Raw genomic sequence first — 20,404 nt, 5'->3', positions numbered from 1 at the left:
ACTTCCCTTCCCACAGGATGACCTCAGTTCCATTCCAAGGATACCATGTGGAACGTGGTCTACGTTAACTTTTATTGGGTCATGGATCCCTTTGAGAATCTAATGAAAACTTTGTGGATTCTTCCCCTACTGGGGAACTGTGAAGAGAGAATCAACTAATTCCAGGTACACAACAAGATGATGTGTTGGGATATGAAGAAGATCCGAAGCTGAGGTCTTGGTCTGTAAAGAAAGGATTAAAGAGGAAAGAGATTAAAGGAAGGTGTAAGAGATGGGAAGCAACTCAAGTCCTGGCTTTGCTGTTCTTTGGCCTCATGACCTTGGACAAATTACTCAACCTCTGAGTCTCAGCTTCCCCATCCGTAAAATGCGGGGGCTAATTAATAGTCCTTGCTTCACAGAGGAGGAATTATGAGGGTCAAATGAGATCATCTATGTAGACATTTAACATGTATCCGGTACACCTTAAGCACGAACTCAACTGATACCAACTATTATTACCATGATGAGGATGATGAAGGATGAGGCAGAAAAAGGTTAGCACAGCCATGAAGCCTTACTGTACTACTGGTCTTGTGCTTTTTTAGATGTTGCATTTAAAAACAAAATCAAGGCAGGTTTGTTGGGGAGAAATACCAGTACCAGAGGGAACACAGGGTCTTGAGCCCAAAATACAGAAGAGCTCTAACTGCAGAACCCCAACCTTGGGTCCTCAGCTCAGGAAGTCCCACCTTAGGTAGCAATGAAAGTGGAGAACATAGATGAGTGCCTAACGAAGGGCCAACTCAAATATCACATGTCTTTACTCTCAGCTGGAACAGCATCAACTCCATAAAGTAACCCAGTAACTCTCCAATAGGCAGTTAATCTTTGACTGATCAACAATGGAGGAATTACTATTTAACAAGCACAATGTTGGGTTAGATGAAATCTTTCAAAGCAAGGGGCATTTAGAAGAAAAATAAATACATATAAAAATAAAAGAGGCATTTTTGATGGTAAAAAAGACTGGCAATAACAGTTCCCATGGCAGCCCTGGCTCCCAACATCCTTATGTTCCAATCTGTTATCCCCTCCTGTATCCTCCACCTTGTTACCTCATTGGCAGATTAGGAATAAGTTTGGAAGCAGCCATGCTTTCCCAAATAATTTCCTCTAATATAAAAGTAATACATGTTCATCATATAAAGCTGGGAAAACAAAGGAAATCTCAAAGGAAATGATAATCCAACCATGTTGATTTATTGCTGCCAGTTTCTCTAAGTCAAATCATTATTATTTATTTAAAGAATTATGTCACATGGCTTTCCTAAAATGGCCAGCATTTCTGAAGATTCAGTAAAAGCAGTAAGAATCAAGAAAAGTTTAGAACTGGTTGACCCAAGGGAGACAAGTGCACGTGCACACACACACACACACACACACACGTGTGCAGGGCTTGCCTCTCAGAGGCTCTTGAACTCACAATACAGGATGGTCACTATGGCCACCCCTGAGCTAAGAAATTTAAACTTAGAGGATCAAAAAAGAACTCCACCCATTAAAACAATGCTCTTTAAGTATCAAAAAGTCTAGCATTTCAAAAGAGTGTTTTAAGTACACATTTTAAAAAACCCAAAGCCTATGATGTGTTCCTTGGCACGAATCTGGGTCAGTTCCTGGTGGGGCTCCAGGGTAGAATTTCAAAAGAGATGTAATTATTCCTCATGTCACTGATACCATTCTATCAGATGCAAATAAATCAAAATCATAACGATAAAGAAAAACAAAACTGAACCTCTCTGGCAACACACTCGGTGCTTAGAAAACATGAGTTTTTACCAGCATCTTTTATGGCTGCCTCTTAAAACCATTTTTGATACCACTTATGCCAGAAAAACAGGAAGAATAATTTGTTGACTAGTTTCGAGGCTGTCCTCAGCTGTTTAGTGGAGGGGCATCCCAGACAAGGATGTCCGTTCAGCAGGAAAGAACCTTCCAAGAGATGAGCACCCATCACTGGAAAAGGGTGGCTCCTTCAGTGAGAGTCTCACTGCCGGAGGTAGGCAAGCAGAGTTATACAAACCATATGGCTTCCAAGGTCCCTCACAACTTTAAAATTCAGCCTTCGTTTCAGAAGGTGGTGCCCTGTTGCCTTCCCTCATTCCTCATTAACGAGAAAGATGGCAAGATCGCTGGCATGAGTTCCAGTGAAGTCTTCTCCAGACTCAGAAGGGCCACAGAGAGAGGCAAAGGGCAAGAGATGGGAGTCACTCCTGAGCCTGGAGGAGACAGGTAAGCCCAGAAGCATGTCCTCTAGGACTGGACAAAGAATTGAGAGGTGTCTGTGGGTGGCTCTGGAAACAAAGTGGAACGCTGAGACTCGGAGTAGAGTCCACATGCCCTATCCTGAGACTGGACTGCAGCAGCTTTTCTGGAAGACGTGGCACTTTTAGGATTTAATACAGATCCCTCTGCGTCCCCAAGACACAGGCAGCTCTGCCACTTTCCCACAAACCCTGGACATCACCGGTCAAATATACGCAGAAGCCATCTCCTTAAGAGCGTCCTGGAGCTGAGAGGCCAAGAACGGGGCACCGTAGGACCCCCAAGATAACCAAGTCCAGCAAACAATGGCCTGCAATTAACTGGGACAGTGTACTTTTTCTACATTCTACGACAGAGGCAAAGGACAACAAAATAAGTTGATATTTGGTCCCAAAAAACCATACCCAGAAGACGTCCTAATTCAATCCAGCTAATAACGGGCCCTTGGTTATGGCTGGTCCACAGAGCTAGTAACAACACACGGCCCAATTCAAACCTACAGCTTAGAATTTTGGACTTTTACGTCTTATTGGCAAGATCACAAAAGACCCAAAGATGTGCATGTTATTCCACTTAGGGACCCCCATGTCCCTCTAGGGTAAGGCATGACACTCCTGACTTCTGGAGAAGACAGGATTTTTCTTCCTCCAAAGATAAGGGGGTTGGGGCACAGCGCATGGGGAGGGGGAGGAGAGCAAAATCCTCAGGAGGAGCCAATAGAGAATACCCAAAAGTAGCAAAACATGCAAGCTATTGAAAAACGTGTACGTAAACAACAAGAGAATCAGCTACAATTTTTAAGTGACTGCCACAGGGGATGGCAGGTGGGGGGGGGGGAGGCAGGAGATGGTGTTGCTAGAGAACTGTTTGATTCTTGAAACTATAAGCACGTGTAAATTTGATAAAAACTACAAACTGGAGCACATGGAGTTCGGAAAAACGATATACACACTGTGGATGCTGCTGCCGCCACCCCTCCCCCCAGCAGCCTGCACGGAAGCGAAGTTGCCCAGGTTTGTTGGGGCAACCTTCTTAACACGAACGCTGGTGCGACACGTGAACCATGGTTCCCACTCCATGCTGCGAGCAGATGGCACGCCAGTTGGCTCTGGAAACTCGACTGCGAGCAGAGCCAGCTGTTTTCTCTTTTTCCTTTGCAAGTCCAGAAAGGTTTATTGGTGTTGTTACCTTTTCAGAACACTGTCAATAATTAGCCTTACTACATAACTCTCTGCAGTATGGACTAACATTCTGGGAAAGTCGAGAAAATTTCCTCAACATTGCTGATTTCATACAGCATTACGTTCAGTCCTCATGTCTCCAGAGGCTCCGCTTGGCTGTGAGAATTTCTCATACTTCCCTCATTTTTGATGACCTCGACGATGTTGAGGAGTACTGCCCTGTTCTAAAGCCTCAGAGGCTTCTGCTTCAGTTGGCAGAAAGGGAAAGAGACAGTGGAGGAGCCACTTCACATTCATAAAAACCCCAGCTTCGAGGAGCTGTCCATCCTTTTGTATTTCTGGTATGGAGTGATGGAGATCTCCTCTAGCACCCAGTGCTAAGGCAACATTTCCAATGTGAATATTCCATTGGTCAGGCTGCTGCAGGCGGCACAGCTTTAGGAAGACCAGCCTTGTGGCTGATAAAGTCTTGCTGCTCCAGCCAGGTGTCAAGCTTGTGCCTCTGAGGTGGGAGAACAGAGTTCAAGACATTGATATTTCGTGGGGCCAGGAGGTGTCTGGTGGACCAAACAGCAAAAGCTGTCTCAGAGATCTCCATCTCAATGCCAAGACCCAGCTCCACTCAATGATCAGCAAGCTACAGTGCTGGACACCCTATGGCAAACAACTAGCAAGACAGGAACACAACCCCACCCATTAGCAAGAGGCAGACTAAAATCATAAGGTCACACACACCCCAAAATACACCACCAGACGGAGTCCTGCCCACCAAAAAGACAAGATCCAGCCTCATCCACCAGAACACAGGCACCACTCCCCTCCACCAGGAAGCCGACACAACCCACTAAACCAACCTTACCCACGAGGGACAGACACCAAAAACAACGGGAACCACGAACCTGCAGCCTGCAAAGGAAGACCCCAAACACAGTAAGTTAAGCAAAATGAGAAGACAAAGAAATACACAGCAGATGAAGTAGCAAAGTAAAAACCCACCAGACCAAACAAATGAAGAGTAAATAGGCAGTCTACCTGAAAAAGAATTCATAGTAATGATAGTAAAGATGATCCAAAATCTTGGAAATAGAATGGAGAAAATACAAGAAACGTTTAACAAGGACCTGGAAGAACTAAAGGGCAAACAAACAATGCTGAACAACACAATAAATGAAATTTAAAATTCTCTAGAAGAAATCAATAGCAGAATAGCTAAGGCAGAAGAATGGATAAGGGACCTGGAAGATAAAATAGTGGAAATAACTACTGCAGAGCAGAATAAAGAAAAAAGAATGAAAAGAATTGAGGACAGTCTCAGAGACTTCTGGGACAACACTGAACGCACCAACATTCGAATTACAGGGGTCCCAGAAGAAGAAGAGAAAAAGAAAGGGACTGACAAAATATTTGAAGAGATTATAGTTGAAAACTTCCCTAATATGAGAAAGGAAACAGTCAAGTCCAAGAAGCGCAGAGAGTCCCATACAGGACAAATCCAAGGAGAAACACGGCAAGACACATATTAATCAAACTATCAAAAATTAAATACAAAGAAAAAATATTAAAAACACCAAGGGAAAAGCAACAAATAACATACAAGAGAATCCCCATAAGGTTAACAGCTGATCTTTCAGCAAAAACTCCGCAAGCCAGAAGGGTGTGGCAGGACATGCTTAATGATGAAAGGGGAAAACCTACAACCAAGATTACTCTACCCAGCAAGGATGTCATTCAGATTTGATGGAGAAATTAAAACCTTTACAGACAAGCAAAAGTTAAGAGAATTCAGCACCACCAAACAAGCTTTACAACAAATGCTAAAGGAACTTCTCTAGGCAGGAAACACAAGAGAAGGAAAAGATCTACAATAACAAACCCAAAACAATTAAGAAAACGGTAATAGGAACACACATATCAATAACTACCTTAAATGTAAATGCTCCAACCAAAAGACACAGACTGGCTGAATGGATACAAAAACAAGACACATATATATGCTGTCTACAAGAGACCAACTTCAGACCTAGGGACACATACAGACTGAAAGTGAGGGGATGGGAAAAGATACTCCAAGCAAATGGAAATCAAAAGAAAGCTGGAGTAGCAATTCCTATATCAGACAAAATAGACTTTAAAATAAAGACTATTACAAGAGATAAAGAAGGACACTACATAATGATCAAGGGATCAATCCAAGAAGAAGATATAACAATTGTAAATAGTTATGCACCCAACATAGGAGCACCTGAATACATAAAGCAAATGCTAACAGCCATAAAAGGGGAAATAGACAGTACCACAATCATAGTAGGGGACGTTAACACCCCACTTTCACCAATGGACAGATCAACCAAAATGAAAATAAATAAGGAAACACAAGCTTTAAATGATACATTAAACAAGGTGGACTTAATTGATATTTACAGGACATTCCATCCAAAAAACAGAATACACTTTCTTCTCAAGTGCTCATGGAACATTCTCCAGGATAGATCATATCTTGGGTCACAAATCAAGCCTTTAAGAAAACTGAAATCGTATCAAGTATCTTTTCCAACCACAATGCTATGAGAGTAGGTATCAATTACAGGAATAAATCTGTAAAAAACACAAGCACATGGAGGCTAAACAATAAACTACTAAATAACCAAGAGATCACTGAAGAAATCAAAGAGGAAATCAAAAAAATACCTAGAAACAAACGACAAACGACAATGAAAATACAACGACCCAAAACTTACAGGATGCAGCAGAAGCAGTTCTAAGAGAGAAGTTTATAGCAATACAATCCTACCTCATGAAACAAGAAACATCTCAAATAAACAAATAAACAATAAACAAATAAACAATCTAACCTTACACCTAAAGCAATTAGAGAAAGAAAAAAAAACCCAAAGTTAGCAGAAGGAAAGAAATCATAAAGATCAAATCAGAAATAAATGAAATAAATGAAAAAGAAATGAAGGAAACAATAGCTAAGATCAGTATAACTAAAATATGGACTTCCCTGGCAGCGCAGTGGTTAAGAATCCGCCTGCCAACGCAGGGGACACAGGTTCCAGCCCTGGTCCGGGAATATGCCACATGCTGCGGAGCAACTAAGCCCGTGCGCCACAACTACTGAGCCTGTGCTCTAGCCCATAAGCCACAACTACTGAAGCCTGCACACCTAGAGCCCATGCTCCACAACGAGAAGCCACAATGAGAAGCCTGCACACTGCAACGAAGAGTAGCCCCTGCTCACCGCAACTACAGGAAGCCTGCACACAGCAACAAAGACCCAACACAGCCAAAAGTAAATTAAAAAAAAAAAATCTTCCAACAAACAAAAGCCCAGAACCAGATGGTTTCACAGGCGAATTCTATCAAACATTTAGAGAAGAGTTAACACCTATCCTTCTCAAACTCTTCCAAAGTATAGCAGAGGGAGGAACACTCACAAACTCCTTCTACGAGGTCACCATCACCCTGATACCAAAACCAGACAAAGATGTCACAAAAAAAGAAAACTACTGACCAACATCACTGATGAACATACATGCAAAAATCCTCAACAAAACACTAGCAAACAGAATCCAACAGCACATTAAACGGATCATACACCATGATCAAGTGGGGTTTATCCCAGGAATGCAAGGATTCTTCAATATATGCAAATCAATCAATGTGATAAACCATATTAACAAACTGAAGGAGAAAAACCATATGATCATATCAATAGATGCAGAAAAAGCTTTCGACAAAATTCAACATCCATTTATGATAAAAACTCTCCAGAAAGTAGGCATAGAGGAAACTTACCTCAACATAATAAAGGCCATATATGACAAACCCACAGCCAACAGTGTTCTCAATGGTGAAAAACTAAAACCATTTCCCCTAAGATCAGAAACAAGACAAGGTTGCCCACTCTCACCACTATTATTCAACATACTTTTGGAATTTTTAGCCACAGCAATCAGAGAAGAAAAGGAAATAAAAGGAATCCAAATCGGAAAAGAAGAAATAAAACTGTCACTGTATGCAGATGACATGATACTATACAGAGAGAATCCCAAAGATGCTACCAGAAAACTACTAGAGCTAATCAATGAACTTGGTAAAGTAGCAGGATATAAAATTAATGCACAGAAATCTCTTGCATTCCTATACACTAATGATGAAAAATCTGAAAAAGAAATTAAGGAAGCACTCCCATTTACCACTGCAACAAAAAGAATAAAATACCTAGGAATAAACCTACCTAAGGAGACAAAAGACCTGTATGCAGAAAACTATAAGACACTGATGAAAGAAATTAAAAATGATACAAATAGATGCAGAGATAGACCATGTTCTTGGATTGGAAGAATCAACACTGTGAAAATGACTATACTACCCAAAGCAATCTACAGATTCAATGAAATCCCTATCAAACTACCACTGGCATTTTTCACAGTACTAGAACAAAAAATTTCACAATTTGTATGGAAACACAAAAGACCACGAACAGCCAAAGCAATCTTGATAAAGAAAAATGGAGCTGGAGGAATCAGGCTCCCTGACTGCACACTATACTACAAAGCTACAGTAATCGAGACAGTATGGAACTGGCACAAAAACAGAAATATAGATCAATGGAACAGGATAGAAAGCCCAGAGATAAACCCATGCACATATGGTCACCTTATCTTTGATAAAGGAGGCAAGAATATACAATGGAGAAAAGAGAGCCTCTTCAATAAGTGGTGCTGGGAAAACTGGACAGCTACATGTAAAAGAATGAAATTAGAACACTCCCTAACACCATACACAAAAATAAACTCAAAGTGGATCAAAGACATAAATGTAAGGCCAGACACTATCAAACTCTTAGAGGAAGGAAAACATAGGCAGAACACTCTATGACATAAATCACAGCAAGATCCTTTTTGACCCACCTCCTAGAGAAATGGAAATAAAAACAAAAATAAACAAATGGGACCTAATGAAACTTCAAAGCTTTTGCACAGCAAAGGAAACCATAAACAAGACCAAAAGACAACCCTCAGAATGGGAGAAAATATTTGCAAATGAAGCAACTGACAAAGGATTAATCTCCAAAATATACAGACAGCTCATGCAGCCCAATATCAAAAAAACAAACAACCCAATCCAAAAATGGGCAGAAGACCTAAATAGACATTTCTCCAAAGAAGATATACAGATTGCCAACAAACACATGAAAGGATGCTCAACATCACTAATCATTAGAGAAATGCAAATCAAAACTACAATGAGGTATCACCTCACACCAGTCAGAATGGCCATCATGAAAAAATCTACAAACAATAAATGCTGGAGAGGGTGTGGAGAAAAGGGAACCCTCTTGCACTGTTGGTGGGAATGTAAATTGATACAGCCACTATGGAGAACAGTATGGAGGTTCCTTAAAAAACTAAAAATAGAACTACCATACGACCCAGCAATCCCACTACTGGGCATATACCCTGAGAAAACCATAATTCAAAAAGAGTCATGTACCACAATGTTCATTGCAGCTCTACTTACAATAACCAGGACATGGAAGCAACCTAAGTGTCCATCGACAGGTGAATGGATAAAGAAGATGTGGCACATATATACAATGGACTATTACTCAGCTATAAAAAGAAACGAAATTGAGTTATTTGTAGCGAAGTGGATGGACCTAGAGACTATCACACAGAGTGAAGTAAATCAGAAAGAGAAAAACAAATACCGTATGCTAACACATATATATGGAATCTTAAACAAAATGGTTCTGGGGCTTCCCTGGTGGCACAGTGGTTGGGAGTCCGCCTGCCGATGCAGGGGACGCGGGTTCGGGCCCCGGTCCGGGGGGGTCCCACATGCCTCGGAGCGGCTGGGCCCGTGAGCCATGGCCGCTGAGCCTGCGCGTCCGGAGCCTGTGCTCTGCAGCGGGAGAGGCCACAACAGTGGCCCGCGTATCACCAAAAAAAAAAAAAAAAAAAAAAAAAATGGTTCTGAAGAAACTTTTTCTTCAGGACAGGAATAAAGACAAAGACGCAGACGTAGAGAATGGACTTGAGGACACGGAGAGGGGGAAGCGTAAGCTGGGACGAAGTGAGAGAGTGGCATGGACATATATACACTATCAAATGTAAAATAGCTAGCTAGTGGGAAGCAGCCGCATAGCACAGGGAGATTAGCTCGGTGCTTGTGTCCACCTAGAGGGGTGGGATAGGGAGGGTTGCAGGGAGATGCAAGAGGGAGGAGATATGTGGATATATGTTTATGTATAGCTGATTCAGTTTGTTATACAGCAGAAACTAACACACCATTATAAACCAATTATACTCCAATAAAGATGTTAAAAAACACAAAACTACAAATTGTATAAAGAAGAAAAGAGGGAGCAGGGCTAGGATACCTTGGATGTATGTATTTTATTTCCCAACTTAAAATAAATAAAATAGTTATAAAATCATCATCCAGAGAGAATCACTGGATGATCTGGAGGTAGTTTCTTTGTGTATATGTATACATACATGTATCAATAAGAAGAATTTTTTTTAACTCTTTGGAGTCATCCAATGACCATAAGGTTTCTGTTTTATTTTGGAGAAGGAATATTTTATTTATTAAAGTATTAAATAAATTGGGCCTTTGCTTCATATATCATCAGTCAATATCAAGATTTTCTATATATTAGGATAGGCATGCCAGGTTATCATATTTTGACTACATAGTGCATTTACAAAGAAAAAAATACTTTTATGGATAGTGTATTGTGAGTTTCAGTATTCTTAGACATCAAATTGCAGCAGTGGGGTGGAAGCCTTACTGGAAATTGGTTTCACCTCAGATTATGTTTTCTGACTCTCTCCCTGTGTGCCTTGTTTCTTCCCATGCATGTCTTCGCTTCTCTCCCCACCCATCTGTCACAAGCTCTCCTCCCCACTCCCCCCACTTTCCTGTTTCATCCTCTCATACCTATACTTTTCCCCTGACACCCTCAACCTGATGGAATATGGAACTGAAATCGTATTCTTATTACTTTTTGCATTTGCACAATAGAATGGTCTTTAGGTTTAAAATAGGAACACAGGGCTTCCCTGGTGGCGCAGTGGTTGAGAGTCCGCCTGCTGATGCAGGGGACATGGGTTCGTGCCCCGGTCCGGTAAGATCCCACATGCCGCGGAGCGGCTGGGCCCGTGAGCCATGGCCGCTGAGCCTGCGCATCCGGAGTCTGTGCTCCGCAACAGGAGACGCCACAACAGTGAGAGGCCGGCGTACCGCAAAAAAAAATAATAAAATAAAAAAAAATAAAACAGGAACACAAAGCATTCCATTCATCCATTTTCTAAGGTCCCCGTACCTTTATTTTTGTTTTTATTTTTATTATTATTATTTTTTTAAACAAGGCAGCTGTAGCCCCAGGGCCCATGGCCTGACTAGGAAACCCTCAGAAATAAGAGCTCTGACCCCTGCCTGGAAAAGCCAGTATAGATGTAGAACAGGCCTTGTGTGGGCAAGTGGGTGGTTTCCCAGAGAGGCCGGGGAGGAGGACTGAAGTCAAAGCCAACTCACACTTCCCCTGGGGACCTGCAGGAGGAAGGGTCATGCCCCCAGCCCAGCACCACCCCAAGTGGGGGCATCAATAGATCCAGAAGGCAAACCTAAAACTATCAGGGCATCCAGCTAAATGACCACCTACTCCTCCATCCCTCTGAGAAGGACCTGCCTCTTTTTCTGATCATCCAAAATGTCTTCAGTCTTTTTTCCCCTGCAAGAGCTTCTTCTAAAATCAGGTTACCCCCATCCTATACCTATAGGACTTTTGTAACCCAGATGTTGGATACATCTTAAAAGAACTTTCTGGGTCCCGATCACTCTTTCAAATATAAGTTCTCTCTTCCAGCCCTCAGAGATCTGCATACTTCCCATGGCTGACTTCCACAGCTCCAAGTGTCTGATAAAAAAATATTGACCAGGACAGGCTTAGGCACAATCCTAGGTCTGCCACAGAGGCTTCCCACACAGAAAATACAAATCTGAGCTGGTAATCCAGCCAGCAGTGAATCCACTTGAGGCCTTATCACCCAGCCCTCGCTTCCCGTTTTAGCTTTAGGCTCCTAATGGGATCCTTCCCCTTAGATGCTTCCCTGAGATCACGCATGGGTCATGTACCCAATAGATACAGTATCTACTGCACTTCCCTGAGTTCATGTCAAGAAAGGAGTATATTCCGTTTGACAGGCTTGCACAACTCATACTGGTTCTTAATCACTGGTGCATTCTTCTTGGTAACAGTCCTGAGCCATTTCCCTATGAAGATACATAAAAAAATTGTAAAGAAAGAAAAGAGCGTAAACTAGGGAGTTCTGCTTTCCCCAAGTATCTCCTGAAGAAAGGCAATTGCTCCAGTTCTGAGAAATAAACCAGTAGATTGCCAAACCATAAGTTTTCTGCAAATGATGTAGGAAACTGGCGAGGGGGTGTGAAGGGGCAACTAAAACGGGGGGTTCAGCTCTCAAAGACCAGGAAAGTAAGTTTTTATACAGTGGCAAATGTTCCTTTTGGACTGGCTTCAAACCTGTGTGTGGGCCGATTCTCTGAAATAAACAAAATTCTCTTGGATAACAGAGGTTATGAGGTGACTAAGAGGGTGAGGATTCTGGTGGAAAAGAAGTCACCCACAAATCACCTTTGACTAAGATCAGTTCTCCTGCCTGCTTTGGGTCTTGACTCGGCAAAACCTGACTAGCGATGGACAGCCATATCAAAGGGTCCGTGTAACCCTGGATAGATGGATATATGCCCCAGCTTAAGTCCAACGACAACGTGACTGGTCCAGCTTTTGAGAGCCCTGAAACGCCCTGATCCACACAGCAAGAGCTGGAACGCCAACCCTGGCTCCAGTCAGCTCCCATGCACTGCCAAGGGAGGCATGATGTCCCGAACAGCAGTTGGCCCAACACGTGAGCGGGAGGTGCAGCTGCCGAGCTTTCATGTTTACCAGGAAGAAAGAATGTTGATTTTGCAGATTTTTGATAATGTTTTCACAGCCAGTGTGATTCCCAGCCCATTTGAAAATGCAATCTGAACACCAACCCTTTCTTCATCCGTCTCCTCGAACTTAAATGGCTCCATCGGCCTCAGCCCTGGAAACCCTTCCTTCTCTACTGGCCACATTTCAGTTTGGCCAAGTGGAGGAGCAGAGGGAAACCAGGATCTCTGCAATGGCAGTTCAGGGTATGGAGAAGAATATTAAATCCAGAAGTGGGGTACTTGGGCTTAAGACCCTGGCAGCACATGGCTGCGAGATCTCTGTGGGCCAGTTAGGCTCTCCAGGAACGACTCTCACAGCTCTGTCTTTGGGTCTGTGGTTCTACTGAATCGATTCCATGTTCTCGCTTTAAATTGAGTAACCCAAATGCAATAAGCCACAGATTAAAAAGAACTAGAATGGGCTTCCCTGGTGGCGCAGTGGTTGAGAGTCCACCTGCCGATGCAGGGGACACGGGTTCGTGCCCCAGTCCGGGAAGATCCCACATGCTGCAGAGCGGCTGGGCCCGTGAGCCATGGCTGCTGAGCCTGCGCATCCGGAGCCTGCGCTCCGCAACGGGAGAGGCCACAACAGTGAGAGGCCCGCGTACCAAAAAAAAAAAAAAAAAAAGAACTAGAATGAACCAAGAAGTTACTTTAGACTGAGAGCAAAAATGGGCCAAGCACCCAGCAATCTTGCCGGAGGCATCTGGCATGACACCACAGAAGGGATCCAGACTAGAAAGAGCCCTTTACAAAATGCTGAGGGTTTGCCCAGACCCTTTTGAAAACTGGGTTCTTTAGCCGTTTCCTGAATTTTCCTCTCCACAATCTTGAACATTGACTATTATGTGGAAAAAAGAAACAAGAAACATTTAAGGGGACAAAAGTATACCCTTGGGAGACACAGGAAGAATGGTGTTTGAAGTAAGGACTTCTTCTCTTCTCCCTCATACACAAAAACTCATACACGCTCAACTAGCCTTATGAGTAATACGCCGCCATGGTGGATGCCCAGCTAACTCTGTCATAGCCAGGAGCCTCTGCCAACCACTGATGCAGTGGAAGAGTTGTCTGACCAGCTCCCTTCCTGATGCTAGTCTATTTTTGGTGAAAACCTTGGTCTTCAGTTGCCTTGGGCTCTTTCCTTGGAAGTACTATTTGATGACGGTAATCCTCAAGGGCCTGTACTAAAAATGACTTTCCAGCTAAGAGACACTGTAGAGATTAAGCCAGTTTTAGACCCTTACTGTCATGGTTTTGAGATCTGTGTAAGGATCAAGCAGTGGCCAGCCCAACCCAGCCCAGAAACATCATGGTAAACCTACCTATCCCACCATTAGACATCTGTATGCCCAGCACCATGTAGACATCTTAACTTCGAGGAAGCTTACAATATAGTTTGAGATAAAAATCAGCCCAGTGACAGCTAGTCAGACAGCCATTAAAGCAAAAGAAAAATCTTAAAAACAATTTTCAGCCACAAAAAGCTGTGAGAAGGGAGCAAATATGGGCTACAGAGGTCACCCAGACCTTGCACTGGGAAATACACTCCAGGTAAAAGACCTCTTTTAGAGGGTGAAACAGATACCCTGAGGTTTTCTTCTCAGAGAAACCAAAGGTCAGGTCATCTGTTGGTCGACCAAGAAAGCAACCATTAAGCAAACCCCTCCCCTTCCAGCCCCACGGCTTTGCATCTCTCAGGGCTGGAATACAGATTCCAGGTGGGAGACTCTAAGGGGGACAGGTGACCAAGCAGGGGCTCTGGGGTGAGCAGTGTAAAAGTGGTGCTCACCACATGCTGGCAGACTGAAAAGCAAGTCAAAATCTCTTTAGTTATTTCCCTAAGTATGGTTTTCAGATTCTGGCATCAGAACCCCTAGAATCTCTCTAGACCTGAGAAATCAGAACCTTTGAGGGCGTGGCCAGGGAATCTGTCTTTAACCTGTTACTCAATGTGACCCCAAGTGTGTGAGAATTACTGCTAGCCTGTTCCGGCCTGTCCTCTTCTGACATAGGGGTAACTAGGAAAAGGTTGGGTGCCTCAATGAGGAAAAGATTTAAGCAGAAACCACACATGTGAAGAGAGAGAAGAAAGAAGCTGGAACAATCAGTGGGAAATCTCTTAGCGGGAGAGAGAGAATGTGTTGATGAGCCACCCAGCCCAACACGGAGACTCTCCCTCCACTGCAACCTTGGAAGATCAGAAGAAAGGTGATTTCTTCACAGGCGTCAAAGAGGGCTTGAGTTTGAGTGGATCTGGGCCAGCCCCAAGAATGGAGGAGTTCAGGAATTCCCTGGAGATCCAGTGGTTAGGACTCAGTGCTTTCACTGCTGGGGCCCAGGTTCGATCCCTGGTTGGGGAACTAAGATCCCGCAAGCTGCACAGAGCAGCCAAAAAAATAAGTAAATAAAAAATTAAAAAAAAAAAAAAAAAAGAATGGAGGAGTTCACCAATGTGGATGGGACTGTCCAAGTTTGGCCCAAAGCCCCCTGAAATAGGTTCCTTCTGCCCCCAGCACCACAGCCCTGAGAAGTGGTGACTACCAAGTCCTAAGGGTTTCCAAGGAAACGCTTAAGTGCTTCCACCCAACTCCAGACATCACAGCCACTTGCCCAATGCCCACTTACTCTGTCTGGCTACCACATGGTCTGGAACTAACATCTACACTCACCATCCTCCAAGGGTCAGTGGGTTTCACCTGTCTCTCCCTAGGCCTGAGGGAGCGGCAGAGCCAAGCAGCTCCAGATCTGGGTGGTATGAGCTAGGTGGCCGGCAACATCCGCATTATGTGGGAACGTATTAGAAATACAAATCCTCTGGTCCCAGTCTAGAGCTACTGAATCAGAAATGCTGGAGGAGGAGCCCAGCAATCTGTAGCTTAATGAGCTCTGAAGGTAATTCTAATAAACAGCTGAAGTTTGAGAACCAGTGTTTTACGTTGTTAATATGAACCATAATGGTAAGTCAACAAAAGTGGCATGCATTTACCTAGGCCTACAAAACACTTCCAAATATAATATGTTAGGGATACTCCCTTCTAATTCTAAGGTCCTATAATTCGTTTGAATCTCATAGCAATGCTGAGGTAGATAAAGCAGAATTATTATCCCATCTTACAGGTAGAGAGACTGAGGTTCAGAGAGATGGAGTGACCGACAGAGGTTACCCTCACCCAGAGCCATCACTGACAAGCCACTGGAAAGTCACCAAGATTTAACTCTAAATAATTAAGAGTTACCAGCCCAGGACTTCCCTGGTGGCACAGTGGTTAAGAATTTGCCTGCCAATGCAGGGGACACAGCTTTGATCCCTGGTCCGGAAAGATCCCACATGCCACGGAGAAAGCCCGTGCACCACAACTACTGAGCCCACGTGCCTAGAGCCCTTGCTCCGCAACGAGAAGCCACCACAATGAGAAGCCCATGCACCGCAACGAAGAGTAGCTCCCACTCGCCACAACTAGAAAAAGCCCGCACACAGCAACGAAGAGCCAACGCAGCCAAAGGTAAATAAATAAATAAGGTTGGAAAAAGAGAGTTACCAGCCCATACCAATTTCTTTTTTCCCATGGCCCCCAGGGACACTGCTGGCAGCAGGAATGATACTGACATTCCTTTTTATCCAGCCCATTGTTACTTACCTCAAGTGACTATTTCTAAGACTGTCCTCCATTAATTCTGGATTTGAACTGAAAAAGCAATTTTAAACCCACTTCAAGACAGATCCACTTAGTCTCAATGCTGACCTGACACAGACAACGATCCTCAACTGATAAATGGGCTATGCACCAAGTTCATGTGTAAACTGGAAGTTTGGAACTCAGATTGCATTTTCCCATGGACACAACATGGAGATGGTGATTGGATCCTCAGATCAAGCCACAAAAGTCCATCTACAAGAGGGAGAGGCAGAAGAGAGCACAGGCAGGTTTGGCAGTGCCAGAAGGTTTAAATCCCAGCTTTCCCATCATTAACCAAAAGGAGACAAAACCCAAGTCACATGGCCTTTCTGGGCCTCAGTTTCTTCATCCGTAAGACTCACCTGGCAGGGTTGTTTAGAGGATTAAATGACAATGTATGTATAGTGCCTGCCACACAGTAGACATTCAACAAATGTTTGCAGATTATATTAACTCCCAAAGTAGCAGCCATACTATGTTTTTGCCCTGAAAACTATGCAATTAAAAAAAACCCAAAAACATATATTTGGGAATTCCCTGGCGGTCCAGTGGTTAGGACTTGGCACTTTCACTGCTAGGGCCCCAGGTTCAATCCCTGGCTGGGGAACTAAGATCCCGCAAGCCAAGTGGTGTGGTCAAAATTAAAAAAAAAAAAAGCATACATTTGAAATTACAGAAGAATTGACTGCAGGAGGATTAATTGCCTCCTAAAAGATCAAAAGATCAAGGGAAAAAGGGAGGGTGGCAGGCTCAGGGGGTGGCAAAGGTCAGGTTACCCATCTCACCCACCTATTCCCCTGGCCTATTTTCAGCTCAGCTCAATCGTCACTTCTTTGGGAACCTTCCCTGGTCTCCCAGATTGGGTCAACTCTCTCTAATATGTTCCCATGGCCCCAGGTAGTTCTTCATAGCCTTACAATGATTAGAATTTTACCCTTAGAGTCTGTCTTCCCCACAACCCCATAAACTCCATGGAGTCAAGGCCCAGGTTTGTTTCTGCTCCCCAGTATCTTTCCCTGGTACTTGGCCCTGTGCCTGGAACACAGTGGGCCCTCAAATATTTGAAGAATGAATCATACTAGGGCAGCTGAGCAGGGACGGGTAAAGGGAAGAGGAGGTTGTGTGCAGCTGGCTGTGCATGTGAACAGATAAGTCAGAAGGTCTTGACTCATGGTTACCTGAAGAAGCATACAACTCTTTCTGCCCCAATTAAAAGAAGAAAAAAAAATCAATCTGCCTCTGCCATTATCACTTGGTCAATAAAGGCTGATGATAAAACCCACAAGTTATTAAACCCACAGGTATCCTCCTCCAATGGATACACAACCCCCAGGGCCTTGGTTTGTTCACAGGGCAAGCGCTGAATGAAGTGAAGATCCAGGCAGGTATGGAATTTGTTGCAGCTCTCCCTATCTCAGTATCAGTTAAAAAGGGATGACTCCAGCCTCATCCCAGCTTGAACTCTGAAAGCATGGAAAACGCTGCTGCGAGCTGCAATGTATTCAGTGGCTATATCCTGGAACAGCCGGGGTGATCCTCAAAACCTAACAAGGTAGGTATGGTTCCCACTCTGCAGGTGAGGAAACAGACTGAGGGAGGTCAGGAACACACTCATGATCACATAGTTAATAAGTAGCAGAGCTAGAACTGGAACCCAAATTAGGTTGCAAAATGTGTGCTGTGAGCCATATTCAGCTACCTCTCCCCACACGGGGTATAGGTTTCTCCAGACTGAAGTGTGTACAGGCTTCGGTGAGCCAACGCAACATGGTGTAAAACACACTGCAGAAAGACAACTATTCCGGATTCTTCCACGACTATGTGACCCAGGGTAAGTCACTTCACCTCCCCGGGCCCCAGGGAGGATGCCTCCACAGTAATTTAAGAGTGGCCTGGATGGCCATTATGAGAGGAAACCTGCTGAGCACATAAGAATGCCTGCCAGTCAAAACCTATCAAGAAATCGCACCTGCCTGGCCCTTGCCAGGACCCTGCCACGCTGCAGCTCAGCTCTCCCTCACCCAAAGTGAAGGTTAACCAGAGACGCTGAGCTGTCAGGTGGGGAGGGAAGGAATGTTAGGCCACTGACTTTTCTTTTTTTCCTTCCTTTCATTATCCACATTTCTATATATTATATGTATAGGACAACAAATTCAGGAACAATGAGAAAGTAATGTATAAAACTTTAAGAAATACAGATTACAAAATAATCATTTAACTTTTTATGCAAATGCTTAAGCATTTTCATGCACTTGTTAAATAAAGCATACATAAGTCAAAATGTTAAATAATTCTAGTTTTTGACTAAATCATCTAAAGAATATGTTGGTGAAAACTCAAAACTGTCTAATAAGGTATGCATGATCTTGTTTATTTAGTATTTATCATAGATGTCAAAATGATCATGGTTAAAGCCAATTTAAGCATTTACAGAACAGACCTCCTGAAACTGGCTTGGAATAAACCAAGGATAAGCAACAAGCTAAAGGAGACTGTTAACCATACACTTAATTAACCCGGACCTCCCTTCCTACATCAGGAAATCGAAAAAATACCGTATGCTGTGAAAGAAGCAGGTGTCTATATTCCCAAGCTTTCCTTGGGCTCATGCCCACCAGCAGTCTTCTATGCAGCACCAGCTCCCTCTGGGATGTGTTCAACATACACTCAAGACCAACTGCACAACAGCCTTCAGAGACCAAGGCCATCCATCCAAGCAACAATCTCACCCAGGCGTCAGCCCCTGCTGTACAGAGTGATCTGGAATTTACAGTCTCTTCTACAAAGCCTTACAAGGTCAAAAATGTTCAAGTTGTGCAATTCCAATGATGAAAAGGCTGTGGAACAGCACAGACTAAGTGGCCAATATGAATGACACCTCAGAAGACAAAACACAATAGCTGAAAGGCGGAGTCAGCAGTGGGCACAGCGGAAACCAAGGAGCCTGGTGCTGGCCAGGCTTCAGCAGCACGTGAGTCTGTGCTGCCACTGGCCCTGGTGAAAGTCACCACCTCCTGCCAGTCCCCGCCAAGGGTTAGCACAGGTCACCACCACCACCCCCAGCACCAAAAGAGGAGTCACAAATAGTTGACATCCATTTTAGGAAAGGCTGCTGACCTCTGAGCCATCACCCTCTTTGCAACACCCATACTGACTTTTACACATGCGGCAAGGCATGGGGAAATGGCCAAGGACATTTTCTAAAATGTTTATCAAAACAAAGTCTGAAATATGAGGAGGAGCAAGAAAGGGGAGTGAAGGAAGGCACAGCCCTCTTCTTTACCACGAGCCTAGACGCACCACGTCTAACAATGTACACAAAAAATTTCAGGGGCAGGAAGGTAGGGAGAAACAAGGGATATACAGCAAGAAGAAAAGAGAAGGAAAAATAAAGAGGAGAATGATGTTAAAGAGGAAGCCTAGTGTCAAGTTGCCACCACCTGACACTGCCTTGATAGCCTTGGTCTTGCTCCCCCAGCCCTACTTACCAAGGCTGTTCAAGAGGGATGTGTGATTCCACGCCCCCCCACCCCACCCCCACCAAATAGCAGACATCAAAGACATAACAAACCTAACCAATCAACTGTATGACGTCAGCACCCAATCTCCTGCAAAATAAGAAAAGCAAACTGACAAATGTTGAGCGGACCCTACCACCAAGTAAGTTACCAGACACGGAGTTTAAAGATATTTTTAGCTTCTAAAATAAGCCTTTAAACGCCTAAATATACTTAGGCAAACCCTTTCCAATTAAATGATAAAATATACCTTGATTTATAAAACAAACATTTTAAGTTATTTAAAAATAAATGAAACATTATGCTTGTGCAGTGCCAGGGCATGAAAACACCACCAGCATTTTGTAATAAATACTGGGAGGCTTAAGAGACTGCAGTAAGACTGAGGACAGGGCTTCCCTGGTGGCGCAGTGGTTGAGAGTCCGCCTGCCGATGCAGGGGACACAGGTTCGTGCCCTGGTCCGGGAGGATCCTACATGCTGCAGAGCGACTGGGCCCGTGAGCCATGGCCGCTGAGCCTGTGCGTCCGGAGCCTGTGCTCTGCAATGGGAGAGGCCACAACAGTGAGAGGCCTGTGTACCACCAAAAAAAAAAAAAAAAAAAAAAAGACTGAGGACAGATCTAATCTATTAGATCTAAAGCTATGATTCTACAAATTAGGCAAAGGGTAGTAGGCAGCTAAACAGAGACCAACAGATTTTCACTCTTT

At 43.8% G+C, this 20,404-nt stretch overlaps 1 protein-coding gene across 10 annotated transcripts in view; it reads right to left on the bottom strand.

Moving 5' to 3' along the window:
• Nucleotides 1-18,892, bottom strand: part of SORBS1 (sorbin and SH3 domain containing 1) — a 204,108-nt gene extending 185,216 nt beyond the window's left edge. For all 10 annotated transcript variants that reach the window (XM_060101735.1, XM_060101746.1, XM_060101755.1 and 7 more), the window contains exon 1: nucleotides 18,733-18,892. The gene's annotated coding sequence lies outside the window, so the exon portion shown is untranslated. The remainder of the gene's footprint in view (nucleotides 1-18,732) is intronic.
• Between the last annotated feature and the right edge of the window lie 1,512 nt (nucleotides 18,893-20,404).

The sequence above is a fragment of the Mesoplodon densirostris genome, chromosome 1 (genome assembly GCF_025265405.1).
Source record: "Mesoplodon densirostris isolate mMesDen1 chromosome 1, mMesDen1 primary haplotype, whole genome shotgun sequence".
Taxonomy (NCBI): domain Eukaryota; kingdom Metazoa; phylum Chordata; class Mammalia; order Artiodactyla; family Ziphiidae; genus Mesoplodon; species Mesoplodon densirostris.
This window is presented reverse-complemented; position numbering and strand designations above follow the sequence as displayed.